This window comes from Dipodomys merriami, unplaced genomic scaffold (assembly GCF_024711535.1).
Source record: "Dipodomys merriami isolate MVZ:Mamm:240054 unplaced genomic scaffold, mDipMer1.0.p SCAF_65, whole genome shotgun sequence".
Classification (NCBI taxonomy): domain Eukaryota; kingdom Metazoa; phylum Chordata; class Mammalia; order Rodentia; family Heteromyidae; genus Dipodomys; species Dipodomys merriami.
In genome coordinates, this window is record NW_027206235.1 from 3,040,151 (window position 1) to 3,053,897 (window position 13,747).

Consider the following 13,747-nt stretch of genomic DNA (forward strand, 5'->3'; position numbering starts at 1 on the left):
AGGGTGAGGATTCGGGTTAAGGTTAGATTTAGGGTGAGGGTTAGGCTCAGGGGTAGGTTTAGGGTTAGGTTGAGGGTTAGGTTTAGTGTGAGGTTTAGGGTTAGGGTTAGAGTGAGGGTTAGGTTTAGTGTTTTGGTTAGGGTTAGGGTTAGGTTGAGGGTAAGGGTTAGGGTGAGGGTGAGGTTTAGGGTTAGCATTAGATTTAAGGTTAGGGTTAGGATGAGGATTAAGGTGAGGGAGAGGGTGAGGGTGAGGATAAGGGTTAGGATGAGTGTTAGGTTTAGTGTGAGGGTGAGGATTAGGTTTAGTGTGAGGGTGAGGGTTAGGTTTAGGGTGAGTATTAGGGTTAGGGGAAGGGTGAGGGTTAGGGTTAGGGTTAGGGTTAGGGTGAGGGTGAGGGTCAGGGTGAGGGATAGATTTAGGTTGAGGATTAGATATAGGGTGAGGTTTAGGGTTTGGGTTAGGGTGAGATTTTGGGTTAAGGTGATATTTAGTGTGAGGGTGAGTGTTAGGGTGAGTGTGAGTGTTCGGGTGAGGGTGAGTGTTGGGGTGAGGGTGAGGATTAGGGTGTGGTTGAGGGTTAGGGTTAGTATGAGAGTCAGGGTGAAGTGTAGGTATAGGGTTAAAGTGAGGGTTAGGGTTAGTGTGAAGGTTAGAGTTAAGGTTAGGTTTAGCGTTAGTGTGAGGATAAGAGTTAGGGTGTGGGTTAGTGTGAGGGTGAGGGTTAGGGTTAGCGTTAGGGTTAGGGTGAGCATTATGGTGAGGTTTAGGGTTAGGGTGAGGGTTAGGATTAGGGTTAGTGTTAGGGTGATGTTTAGGGTGAGGTTGAGGGTTAGTGTGAGGGTGAGAGTGAGGGTGAGTGTTAGTGTGAGGGTGCGGGTGAGGGTGAGGGTTAGTGTTAGGTTTAGGGTGAGGGTGAGGGTTAGGGTTAGGATAAGTGTTAGTGTTAGGCTGAGGGTGAGGATGAAAGTGAGGGTGAGGGTGAGGGTTAGGGTTAGGTTTAGGGTGAGGATACGAGTTAGTGTGAGGGTTAGTGTGATGGTGAGAGTCAGGCTGAGGGTGAGTGTTACAATGAGGTTGAGGTTGAGGGTGAGGGTTAGGGTTAGGATTAGATTAAGGTGAGTTGTACGGTGAGGGTTAGGGTTAGGTTTATTGTTAGGTTTAGGGTTTAGGTTAGGTGAGGGTGAGGGTGAGGGTTAGCGTTAGGGTTAGGGTTAGGGTTAGGGTGAGGGTGGGGTTCAGGGTTAGGGTTAGGATTATGTAAAGGGTAAGGCTGAGGGGGAAGTGGAGGTTGAGTGTGAGGTTTTGGGTTAGGGTTACGGTTAGGGTGAGGGTTACTGTTAGGTTTAGGGTTAGTATAAGGGCTAGGCTGAGGGTAAAGGTTAGGGTTAGTGTGAGTGTTAGGTTTAGGGAAAGGGTTTGGGTTAGGTTGAGGGTAAAGTTTAGAGTAAGGTTTATGGAGAGGATGAGGGTTAGGGTTACCGTGAGGGTTCGGGTGAGGGTTAGGGTTAGGGTTATGGTTAGGGGTAGCATGAGGGTTTGGGTGAAGGTTAGGTTTAGGGATAGGCTTCGGGTGTGGGTTAGGGTGTGGGTAAGTGTTAGAGTGAGGGTTAGGGTGAGGGTGAGGGTTAGGAGGAGGGTGAGGGCTAGTGTTAGCATTAGGGTTAGGGTGAGGGTGTGGGTTAGGTTTAGGGTGAGGGTTAAGGTGAGGGTTAGTGTTAAGGTTAGGGATAAGGTGAGGAATAGGATTAGAGTTAGGAATAGGTTGAGGGTTAGGCTGAGGGGTAGTGTTAGGTTTAAGGTGAGGGTTATGTTTAGTGTGAGGATTAGGGTTAGGTTTAGGGTGAGGTTTAGGTTTAGTGTGAGGGTTAGGGTTAGTGTTAGGGTGAGGGTAAGGGTTAGGGTGAGTTTTAGGGTGAGGGTGAGGCTTAGGGTTAGCGTTAGGTTTAGGTTTAAGGTTAGGATGAGGGTTAGGGTTAGGGTTAGTGTGAGGGTGAGGGTGAGGCTGATGTTTAGGATGAGGGTTAGGTTTAAGGTGAGGGTTCGGGTTAGGTTTAGGGTGATGGTTAGGGTCAGGGTAAGTGTTAGGGTGAGGGTTAGTGTTATGGTTAGGTTTAGTGTGAGGGTCAGGGTGAGGTTTATTGTTAGGTTTAGGGTTAGGGTTAGGGTGACGGTAACTGTTAGGGTGAAGGTTAGGGTGATTGTGTGGTTTATGGTTAGCATTAGGTTTAGAGTTAGGGTTAGGATGAATGTTAGGGTTATGTTTAGGGTTAGGGTTAAGGTGAGGGTGAGGGTTAGGGTTAGGTTTAGGGTTAGGGTTAGTTTTAGTGTGAGTGCAAGGGTGAGGGTGAGGGTTAGGGTGAGGTTTTCATTTAAGTAAGTGTTAGGGTTAGAGTTAGGGTGAGGTGTAGGGTGAGAGTGTGGGTTGGGGTTAGGGTTAGGGTTAGGGTGAGGCTGAGGGTCAATGTTAGTGTTAGGATGAGGATTAGGGTTAGGGTTAGGGTGAGGGTGAGGGTAAGGCTTAGGGTTAGGGTTAGTGTGAGATTTAGGGTTACGGTGAGGGTTAGGGTTAGGGTGAGGAGTAGGGTTAGGGTTACGGTGAGGGTTAGGGTTGGGTGATGTTTTGTGTGAGGGTGAAGGTTAGGGTGAGGGTTTGTGTTCTGTTGAGAATTAGGGTTAGGGTTAGGGATTGGGTTAGTGTGAGGGTAAGTGTTAGGGTGAGGGTTAGGGTGAGGGTGAGGTTTAGGGTGAGGTTGAGTGTTAGGTTTAGGGTTATGATGAGGGTGAGGGTTAGGGTGAGCCGTAGGTTTAGGGTTAGGGTTAGTTTGCGGGTTAGGGTGAGGGTAAGGGTTAGGGTGAGGTTAAGGGTGAGGGTGAGTTTTAGGTTTAGGGTGAGGGTAAGGTTTAGGGTGAGGGTTAGGGTGAGGGTTAGTTTTAGGGTTAGTGATAGGGTAAGGATTAGTGTTAGTGTGAGTGTTAGGGTGAGGTTTAGGATTAGTGTTAGTGTGAGGATAAGTGTTAGGGTGAGGGTTAGGGTGAGGGTGAGGGTTAAGGTTAGGGTGATGTTTAGGGTTAGGTTTATGCTTAAGGTGAGGTTTAGGGTGAGCTGTAGGTTTACCGTTAGGCTTATTTTGTGAGTTCGGGCGAGGATAAGGATTAGGGTGAATTTTAGGTTTAGGGTGAGGGTTATGGTTAGGGTGAGGGTAAGGGTTAGGGTGAGGGTTAGGGTGAGGTTTCGGGTCAGGGTTAGGGATAGGGTGAGGATTAGGGTTAGTGTGAGGGTTAGGATTAAGTTTATTGTGAGGATAAGGGTTAGGGTGAGGGTTAGAGTGAGGGTGTGGTGTTGGGTTAGTGTTAGGGATAGGGTGAGCTTAAGGGTGAGGGTTAGGTTTAGGGTGAGGTTTATGGTTAGGTTTAGGGTGAGGGTCAGGGTGAGGTTCAGCATTAGGGGTAGGTATAGGGTTAGGGTGAGGGTCGGTTGAGGGTTAGGGTTAGGATTAGTGTTAGAGTTAGGGTGAGGGCTAGGGTGAGTGTGAGGTTTGGGTGAGGGTGAGGGTGAGTGTTTCAGTTATGTAAGTGTTAGAGTTAGTGTGAGGATTAGGGTGAGGTTGAGGGTTAACCTGAGGTTAGGTTTAGCCTGAGGGTTAGGGTTAGGGTTAGGGTGTGGGTTAGGGTTAGGGTGATGGTTAGGGTGAGGGTGGGGCTGAGAGTTAGGATTAGGAATAGGGTTAGTGTTAGGGTCAGGCTGAGGTGAGGGTCAGGGTGAGGGTGAAGGTACGAGTTAGGGTTATAGTTAGAGTGAGGGTTAAGCTTAGTGTGTGGGTTAGGGTTAGGTTTATGTTTCGGGTGAGGGTTAGGATTTTATTTAGGGTTAGCATAAGGGTTAGGCTGAGGGTTAAGGTTAGATTTAGTCTGAGGGTTTGGTGTAGGGTTAGGGTAAGTCTAATGTTTAAGGTGAGGGTTAGGGTGAGTGTGAGGGTTAGGGTTAGTGTGAGGGTTAGGGTGAAGGTTAGGTTTATGGTTAGGGTTAGGGTGAAAGTTAGAGTTTGGGTTAGTGTAAGGGTGAGGGTTAGGGTGAGGGTTAGGATTAGGGTTAGCATTAAGTTTAGGGTGAGGGTGAGGGTTAAGGTGAGGGTTTGGGTTAAGTTTAAAGATAGGGTGAGGATAAGCTTTAGGGTTAGGTTTAAGTTGGAGGTTAGGAGGAGGGGAAGGCTTAGGGTTAGGGTGAAATTTAGGTTTAGTGTGAGAGTTAGGGTTAGGGTTAGGGTGATGGTAAGGTATAGTGTGAGGATTAGGGTGAGTGTGAGGTTTTGGGTTAGCATTAGTTTTAGCATTAGGGTTAGGGTTAGGATTAGGGTGAGTGTAAGGATTAGGTCTAAGGTGAGGGTTAGGTTTAAGGTTAGCATTAGGTTTAGGGTTAGGGTGAAGGTTAGGTTTAGTGTGAGGGTTAGGGTTAGGGTTAGGGTTAGGGTGATGTTAAGGGTTAGTGTGAGGTTTAGGGTGAGTGTGAGGTTTTGGGTTAGCATTAGTTTTAGCATTAGGTTTAGGATTGGTGTTAGGGTTAGGTTTAGGGTTAGGTTGAGGGTGAGGGTGAAGGTTAGAGTTAGGAAAAGGGTAGGGGTGAGGGGTAGGGTGAGCGTTAGGGTTATGCTTACTGTGAGGGTTAGGATTATGGTGAGGTTTAGGGTGAGGGGAGGGTTAGGTTTAGCATTAGGGTGAGGGTTAACTTTAGGGTGAAGTTTAGTGTCCGGGTGAGGGTTAGGATGAGGGAGAGTGTTCTGCTGAGAGTTAGGATTAGGGTTAGGGTCAGGGATAAGTTTAGTGTGAGGGTAAGGGTTAGGGTGAGTGTTAGGTTGAGGGTCAAATTTAGGGTTAGGGTGAACGTAAGGGTTAGGGTTAGGGTAATGTTTAGGGTGAGGGTTAGGGTGAGCGGTAGGTTTAGCGTTAGGGTTAGTTTGCGGGTTATGGTGAGGGTAAAGGTTAGGGTGAGGTTTAGGTTGAGGATGAGGGTGAGGGTTAGGGTAAGGGTAAGGGTTAGGTTGAGAGTGAGTGTGAAGGTGAGGGTTAGGGTTAGCATTAGAGTCAGGGTGAGGGTGAGGGTTAAGGTGAGGTTTATTTTGAAGATGAGGATTAGGGTTAGTGTGAGTGTTAGGGTGAGTGATAGGGTGAGGGTTAGGGTTAGGGTTTGGGTTAGGGTGAGGGTGAGGTATAGGGTGAGGGTTAGTGTTAGGGTGACGGTTAGGGATAGGGTTAGAGTTAGGGTGAGGATGAGGGTGAGTGTTAGGGTTAGGTTTAGGGTGAGTGTGAGGGTGAGAGTTAGGATTAGGAATAGGGTTAGGGTTAGGGTTAGGCTGAGAGTGAGAGTCAGGGTTAGGGTGAGGGTGAGGGTTTGGGTGATGTTTAGGGTGAGGGTGAGGGTTAGGGTGAGGATGAGGGTTTGGGTGAGGGTGAGGGATCGGGTTAGGGTGTGGGTGGGATTAGGGTTATGTTGAGGGTTAGCATTAGGTTTAGGTTTAGTGTGACACTGAGGGTGAGGGGTAGGGGTAGGGTTAGGTTGAGTGTTAAGGTTAGGGTTAGGGTAATGGTTAGGGAGAGGGGTAATGTTAGGGTTAGGGTGAGGTTTAGGATGAGTGTGAGGGTTAGGGTTAGGTTGAGGGTTAGGTTTAGGGTTAGGGTTAGGGTGAGGGTTAGGGTTACATTTAGGGTTAAGGTGAATTTGAGGGTGAGGGTTAGGTTTAGGTTTAGGCTTAGGGTTAAGGTTATGGTGAGGGTAAGTGTTAGGGTGAGGTTTAGTGTGTGGATGAGGGTTAGGGTTATTATTAGGGCTAGGGTGAGGGTTAGGGGGAGGGCTAAGGTTAGGGTTAGTGTTAGGGTGAGGGTGAGGTATAGGGTGAGGTTTAGGGTTAGGGTGAGGGTTAGGGATATTGTTAAGTGAGGGTGAGTGTTAGGTTTAGGTTTAGGTTTAGAGTTAGGGTGAGGGTGAGGGTGAGGGTTAGGATTAGTGTTAGGGTTAGGGTTAGGATGAGGGTTAGGCTGAGGATTAGGGTTAGGGTTAGGGTTAGCATAATGTTTAGGCTGAGGTTTAGGGTTAGGCTTAGGGATAGGGTTAGGATGAGGGTTAGGCTGACAGTAAGTGTTAGGGTGAGATTTAGTGTGAGGTTGAGTATTAGGCTTAGCATCATTCTCTGGGTGAGGTTTAGGTTTAGGTATAGCATTAGGGTTAGGGTTAGGATTAGGGTGAGGGTAAGGATTAGGTCTAAGGTGAGGGTGAGGTTTAGGGTTAGCATTAGGTTTAGGGTTAGGGTGAAGGTTAGGTTTAGTGTGAGGGTTAGGGTTAGGTTTAGGGTGATGGTAAGGGTTAGTGTGAGGGTTAGGGTGAGTGTGAGTTTTAGGGTTAGCATTAGTTTTAGCGTTAGGTTTAGGATGAGTGTTAGGGTTAGGTTTAGGGTTAGGGTGAGGGTGAGGGTGAAGGTTAGAGTTAGGATGAGGGTAGGGGTGAGGGGTAGGGTGAGCGTTAGGGTTAGGCTTACTGTGAGGGTTAGGATTATGGTGAGGTTTAGGGTGAGGGTGATGGTTAGGTTTAGCATTAGGGTGAGGGTTAGCTTTAGGGTGATGGTTAGTGTCCGAGTGAGGGTTAGGATGAGGGAGAGTGTTCTGCTGAGAGTTAGGATTAGAGTTAGGGTCAGGGATAAGTTTAGTGTGAGGGTAACCGTTAGGGTGAGTGTTAGGGTGAGGGTCAAATTTAGGGTTAGGGTGAGCGTTAGGGTTAGGTTTAGTGTTATGTTTAGGGTGAGGGTTAGGGTGAGCGGTAGGTTTAGCGTTAGGGTTAGTTTGCGGGTTATGGTGAGGGTAAAGGTTAGGGTGAGGTTTAGGTTGAGGATGAGGGTTAGGGTTAGGGTAAGGGTAAGGGTTAGGTTGAGAGTGAGTGTGAAGGTGAGGGTTAGGGTTAGCATTAGAGTTAGGGTGAGGGTGAGGGTTAAGGTGAGGTTTAGTTTGAGGATGAGGATTAGGGTTAGTGTGAGTGTTAGGGTGAGTGATAGGGTGAGGGTTAGGGTTAGGGTTTGGGTTAGGGTGAGGGTGAGGTATAGGGTGAGGGTTAGTGTTAAGGTGACGGTTAGGGATAGGGTTAGAGTTAGGGTGAGGATGAGGGTGAGTGTTAGGGTTAGGTTTAGGGTGAGTGTGAGGGTGAGAGTTAGGATTAGGAATAGGGTTAGGGTTAGGGTTAGGCAGAGAGTGAGAGTCAGGGTTAGGGTGAGGGTGAGGGTTTGGGTGATGTTTAGGGTGAGGGTGAGGGCTAGGGTGAGGATGAGGGTTTGGGTGAGGGTGAGGGATCGGGTTAGGGTGTGGGTGGGATTAGGGTTATGTTGAGGGTTAGCATTAGGTTTAGGGTTAGTGTGACAGTGAGGGTGAGAGGTAGGGGTAGGGTTATGTTGAGTGTTAGGGTTAGGGTTAGGGAGAGGGGTAATGTTAAGGTTAGGGTGAGGTTTAGGATGAGTGTGAGGGTTAGGGTTAGGTTGAGGGTTAGGTTTAGGGTTAGGGTTAGGGTGAGGGTTAGGGTTAGATTTAGGGGTAAGGTGAATTTGAGGGTGAGGGTTAGGTTTAGGTTTAGGCTTAGGGTTAAGGTTATGGTGAGGGTAAGTGTTAGGGTGAGGTTTAGTGTGTGGATGAGGGTTAGGGTTATTATTAGGGCTAGGGTGAGGGTTAGGGGGAGGGTTAGGGTTAGGGTTAGTGTTAGGGTGAGGGTGAGGTATAGGGTATGGTTTAGGGTTAGGGTGAGATTTAGGGATAGTGTTAAGTGAGGGTGAGTGTTAGGTTTAGGTTTAGGTTTAGAGTTAGGGTGAGGGTGAGGGTGAGGGTTAGGATTAGTTTTAGGGTTAGGGTTAGGATGAGGGTTAGGCTGAGGATTAGGGTTAGGGTTAGGGTTAGCATAATGTTTAGGCTGAGGTTTAGGGTTAGGCTTAGGGATAGGGTTAGGATGAGGGTTAGGCTGACAGTAAGTGTTAGGGTGAGATTTAGTGTGAGGTTGAGTATTAGGCTTAGCATCATTCTTTGGGTGAGGTTTAGGTTTAGGTATAGCATTAGGGTTAGGGTTAGGATTAGGGTGAGGGTAAGGATTAGGTCTAAGGTGAGGGTGAGGTTTAGGGTTTGCATTAGGTTTAGGGTTAGAGTGAAGGTTAGGTTTAGTGTGAGGGTTAGGGTTAGGTTTAGGGTGATGGTAAGGGTTAGTGTGAGGGTTAGGGTGAGTGTGAGTTTTAGGGTTAGCATTAGTTTTAGCGTTAGGTTTAGGATGAGTGTTAGGGTTAGGTTTAGGGTTAGGGTGAGGGTGAGGGTGAAGGTTAGAGTTAGGATGAGGGTAGGGGTGAGGGGTAGGGTGAGCGTTAGGGTTAGGCTTACTGTGAGGGTTAGGATTATGGTGAGGTTTAGGGTGAGGGTGAGGGTTAGGTTTAGCATTAGGGTGAGGGTTAACTTTAGGGTGATGTTTAGGGTCCGTGTGAGAGTTATGATGAGGGTGAGTGTTCTTCTGAGAATTAGGATTAGGGTTAGGGTCAGGGGTAAGTTTAGTGTGAAGGTAAGTGTTAGGGTTAGTGTTAGAGTGAGGGTCAAATTTAGGGTTAGGGTGAGCGTTAGGGTTAGGTTTAGTGTTATGTTTAGGGTGAGGGTTAGGGTGAGCGGTAGGTTTAGCGTTAGGGTTAGTTTGCGGGTTATGGTGAGGGTAAAGGTTAGGGTGAGGTTTAGGTTGAGGATGAGGGTTAGGGTTAGGGTAAGGGTAAGGGTTAGGTTGAGAGTGAGTGTGAAGGTGAGGGTTAGGGTTAGCATTAGAGTTAGGGTGAGGGTGAGGGTTGAGGTGAGGTTTAGTTTGAGGATGAGGATTAGGGTTAGTGTGAGTGTTAGGGTGAGTGATAGGGTGAGGGTTAGGGTTAGGGTTTGGGTTAGGGTGAGGGTGAGGTATAGGGTGAGGGTTAGTGTTAGGGTGACGGTTAGGGATAGGGTTAGAGTTAGGGTGAGGATGAGGGTGAGTGTTAGGGTTAGGTTTAGGGTGAGTGTGAGGGTGAGAGTTAGGATTAGGAATAGGGTTAGGGTTAGGGTTAGGCTGAGAGTGAGAGTCAGGGTTAGGGTGAGGGTGAGGGTTTGGGTGATGTTTAGGGTGAGGATGAGGGTTAGGGTGAGGATGAGGATTTGGGTGAGGGTGAGGGATCGGGTTAGGGTGTGGGTGGGATTAGGTTATGGTGAGTGTTAGCATTAGGTTTAGGGTGAGTGTGACAGTGAGCGTGAGGGGTAGGGGTAGGGTTAGGTTGAGTGTTAGGGTTACATTTAGGGTGATGGTTAGGGAGAGGGGTAATGTTAGGGTTAGGGTTAAGTTTAGGATGAGTGTGAGGGTTAGGGTTAGGTTGAGGGTTAGGTTTAGGGTTAGGGTTAGGGTGAGGGTTAGGGTTAGATTTAGGGGTAAGATGAGTTTGAGGTTGAGGGTTAGGTTTAGGTTTAGGCTTAGGGTTAAGGTTATGGTGAGGGTAAGTGTTAGGGTGAGGTTTAGTGTGTGGATGAGGGTTAGGGTTATTATTAGGGCTAGGGTGACGGTTAGGGTGAGGGTTAGCATTAGGGTGAGGGTGAGGTATAGGGTGAGGTTTAGGGTCAGGGTGAGGGTTAGGGATAGTGTAAGGTTAGGGTGAGAGTGAGGGTGAGTGTTAGGTTTAGGTTTAGGTTTAGAGTTAGGGTGAGGGTGAGGTATAGGGTGAGGTTTAGGGTCAGGGTGAGGGTTAGGGATAGTGTAAGGTTAGGGTGAGAGTGAGGGTGAGTGTTAGGTTTAGGTTTAGGTTTATAGTTAGGGTGAGGGTGAGGGTGAGGGTTAGGATTAGTGTTAGGGTTAGGGTTAGGATGAGGGTTAGCTTTAGGTTTAGGGTTAGCATAATGTTTAGGCTGAGGGTTAGGTTTAGGCTTAGGGATAGTGTTAGGGTAAATGTTAGGCTGACGGTAAGTGTTAGGGTGAGGTTTAGGGTGAGGTTTAGGCTGAGGTTGAGTATTAGGCTTAGCATCATTCTTAGGGTGAGGTTTAGGTTTAGGTATAGCATTAGGGTTAGGGTGAAGGTTATTATTAGGGCTAAGGTGAGGGTGAGGTTTAGGGTGAGCATTAGGTTTAGGGTTAGGGTGAGGGTTTGTGTTACGGTGAGGGTTACCTTTCATGTGAGGTTTAAGTTTAGGTTGAGGGTTAGGGTTGGTGAGAGGGTTAGGTTGAGGTTACAGGTTAGGGTTAGCGTCAGCGTTAGGGTGATGGTGAGGGTTATGGTTAGGTTAGGATGAGGGTGAGGGTGAGGGTGAGGGTTAGGGTTGGTGTTAGTGTTAGTGTTAAGGTTTGGGTTAGGGTTAGGTATAGGGTTAGGGTTAGCATTAGGGTTAGGGTTAGGGTTAGGGTTAGGATGAGCGATCGCGATAGGGTTAGGGTTAGGTTTAGGGTGAGGGTGAGTGTTATGTTGAGGCTGAGGGTGAGGTTGAGGGTTAGGGATAAGGTTAGGGTGAGGGTGAGGGTGTGGGTGAGGGTTAGGGTTAGGATTAGTGTTAGGGTTAGGGTTTCCTTGATGGTGAGCTTGAGGGTGAGGGATAGGGTTAGGTTTAGATTTAGGGTGAGGGTTAGTGTTATTGTGAGTGTTAGGATTAGGGTGAGGTTAGGTTTACAGTTAGGGTGCTTGTTAGTGTGAGGTTTAGGGTTAGGGTTAGGTTTAGGTGAGGGTTAGGGTGAGGGTTAGGGTTAATGTTAGGGTTAGGTTGAGGGTGAGGGTTAGGGTGATGGTCAGAGTTAGGGTTAGGTTTTAGGCTTAGGGTTAGTTATAGGGTGAGGCTTAGGGTGAGGGGTAGGGTTAGGAAGAGGGTTAGGGTTAGTGTGAGGGTTAGAGTTAGGGTTAGGGTTAGGGTGAGGGTATGGATTAGGGTGAGGTTTAGTGTGAGGGTGAGGGTTAGTGTGAAGGTTTTTGTTAGGTTTAGTGTAAGGTTTATGGTGAGGTCTAATATGAGGTTGCGGTTTAGGGAGAGCGAGAGGGTGAGGGAGAGCCTGTCAGTTAGGTAAGTGTTAGGATTCGGGTCAGGGTGAGGATTAGGGTGAGAGTTAGGGATAGGATGAAATTTAGGGTTAGGCTGATGGTTAGGGTTAGTGTGAGGTTTAGGGTTAGGGTTAGGGTTAGAATGAGGTTTAGGGTTCGGGTTTGCATTAGGTTTAGGGTGAGGGTTAGGGTCACGGGTAGGTTTAGGATTAGGTTGAGGATTAGGGTTAGTTTGAGGGTTAGGGTTAGTGTTAGGGTGAGGGTAAGGGTTACTGTGAGGTTTAGGGTGAGGTTGACAGTTAGGATTAGCTTTAGGTTGAGGGTGAGGTGAGGTATCAGGTTTGCATTAGGGTTAGGGTGAGGGCTATGGTGAGGGTTAGGGTTAGGATTAGGGTGAGGGTGAGGGTGAGGGTTAGGATTAGGGTGAGGGTGAGAGTGTGGTTTAGTGTTAGGGTTAGTATCAGTTTGAGGGTTAGGGTTAATGTGAGTTTTAGGGTGAGGGTGAGGATAAGGGTTAGTGTGAGGGTTAGGGTGAGGGGTACAGATAGCGTTAGGGTTAGGTTTAGCGTTAGGATTAGGCTGAAGGTGAGAGTGAGGGTTAGGGTGAGGTTAAGGTTGAGGGTGAGGGTGAGGGTTAGGGCTAGGTTTAGGGTGAGGGTGAGGGTGAAAGTAAGGGTTAGGGTGAGGGTGAGGGTTAGGGTTAGGGTTAGTGTTAGTTTGAGGGTTAGGGTTAATGTGAGTTTAGGTTGAGGGTGTGGGTGAGGGTTAGTGTGAGGGTTAGGGTGAGGGTGAGGGTTAGGGTTAGGGTCATGGTTAGCGTTAGGGTTAGCTTGAGGATTAGGGTGAGGTTTTGGGTTAGGGTGGCCGTTAGGTATAGGCTGTTAAGTTTAGGGTTAGGGTGAGGGTTAGGGTTAGTATGATATTTAGGCTGAGGGTGAGAGTTCGGGTTCTCATGAGGATAAGCTTTTGTGTGACGGTTAGGGTTAGGGTTAGGGTTAGGGTGAGGTTGAAAGTTAGGGTGGGGGTGAGGGGTAGGGTTAGGGTTAGGGTGATTTTTAGGTTTAGGGTTAGTGTTAGGTGAGGGTTATGGGGAGGGTTAGGATGAGGGTTAGGGTTAGGTTTAGGGTTAAGTTTAGGGTGAGGGTTACGGTGAGGTTTAGGGTTAGGGTTATGGTGAGGGTAAGGTTTAGAATGAGGGTTAGATTGAGGGTGAGCGTTAGGTTAGGGTTTGGGTGAGGGAAAGGGTGAGGGTTAGGGTTAGGTTGATGGTGAGGTTAGGGTGAGAATTTTGGTTAGTGTTAGGGTTTAGAGTTAGTGTTAGTGTGAGGGTGATGGTTATGGTTAGGGTTAGTATTAGGGTGAGGTCTAGGGTGAAGGTGATGTTTAGTGTTAGTGTTAGGGTTAGGTATAGGGTGAGTATTAGTGTTATGATTTGTGTGAGGGTTAGGCTGAGCGGTAGGGTTAGGGTTAGGTTTAGTGTGAGGATTCAGATTAGGGTTAGGATTAGGGTTAAGGTGAGGGTTAGGGTTAGGTTGAGGGTTAGGGTGCGGGTGAAGTTTAGGGTTAGCATTAGGGATAGGGTGAGGGTTAGGGTGTGGGTAAGAGTCTGGGTAAGGGTTAGGTTGAGGGTGAGGTGTAGGGTTAGGGTTAGGTAGAAGGATAGTGTTAGGGTGAGGGTTTGGGTTAGTTTGAGGATTAGGGTGAAGGTGAGTTTGAGGTTGAGAGTTAGGTTGAGAGTAAGGGTGACGATAATGTTTAGGGATAGCATACAGGTTAGGGTTAGGGTTAGGTTTAGGGTTAGGGTGAGGTTGAGGGTGAGGGTGAGGGTTAGGGTTAGGGTTAGGTTTAGGATTAAGGTGAAGTTTAGGGTAAGGGATAGCGTTAGGGTGAGGGTTAGGTTTAGGTTTACGGTGAGTGTTGGGGTTAGTTTTAGGTTTAGGGTGAGGGTTAGTGTTAGGATAAGGGTGAGGATGAGGGTTAGGTTGAGGTTGAGGGGCAGGGTTAGGGATAGGGTAAGGGTTAGTGTTAGGGCGAGGGTTAGGGTAAAGATTAGGGTTAGGGTGAGGGTGAGGGTGAGGGTTAGGGAGAGGGGTAATGTTAGGGTTCGGGTGAGGTTTAGGGTGATTGTGAGGGTTAGGGTTAGGTTGAGGGTTAGAGTTAGGGTGAGGGTTAGGGTTAGAGTTAGGGGTGGGTTGAGTTTGAGGGTGAGGGTTAGGTTTAGGTTTAGGCTTAGGGTTAAGTTTATGTTGAGGGTAAGTGTTAGGGTGAGGTTTAGTGTGTGGATGAGTGTTAGGGTTATTGTTAGGGTTAGGGTGAGGGTTAGAGTTAGGGTTAGCGTTAGGGTGAGTGTGAGGTATAGGGTGAGTTTTAAGTTTAGGGTATGAGGTAGGGATATTTTTAGGTGAGGGTGAGGGTGAGGGTGAGTGTTAGGTTTAGGTTTAGGTTTAGAGTTAGGGTGAGGGTGAGGGTGAGGGTTAGGGTTAGAATTAGGATTAGGGTTAGGGTTAGGATGAGGGTTAGTATTAGTGTTAGGATGAGGTTTAGGGTTAGGGTGAGGGTTAGGGATAGGGTTAGGGTTATTGTGAGGGTTAGGGAAAGGGTTACGATTTGAGTTTGCGTGAGTATGAGGATGAGCTTTAGGGTTAGGATTAGGGTTAGGGTTAGTGTTAGGCAGAGAGTGAGCGTGAGGGTTACGGTTAGGGTGAGGTTTAGGGTTA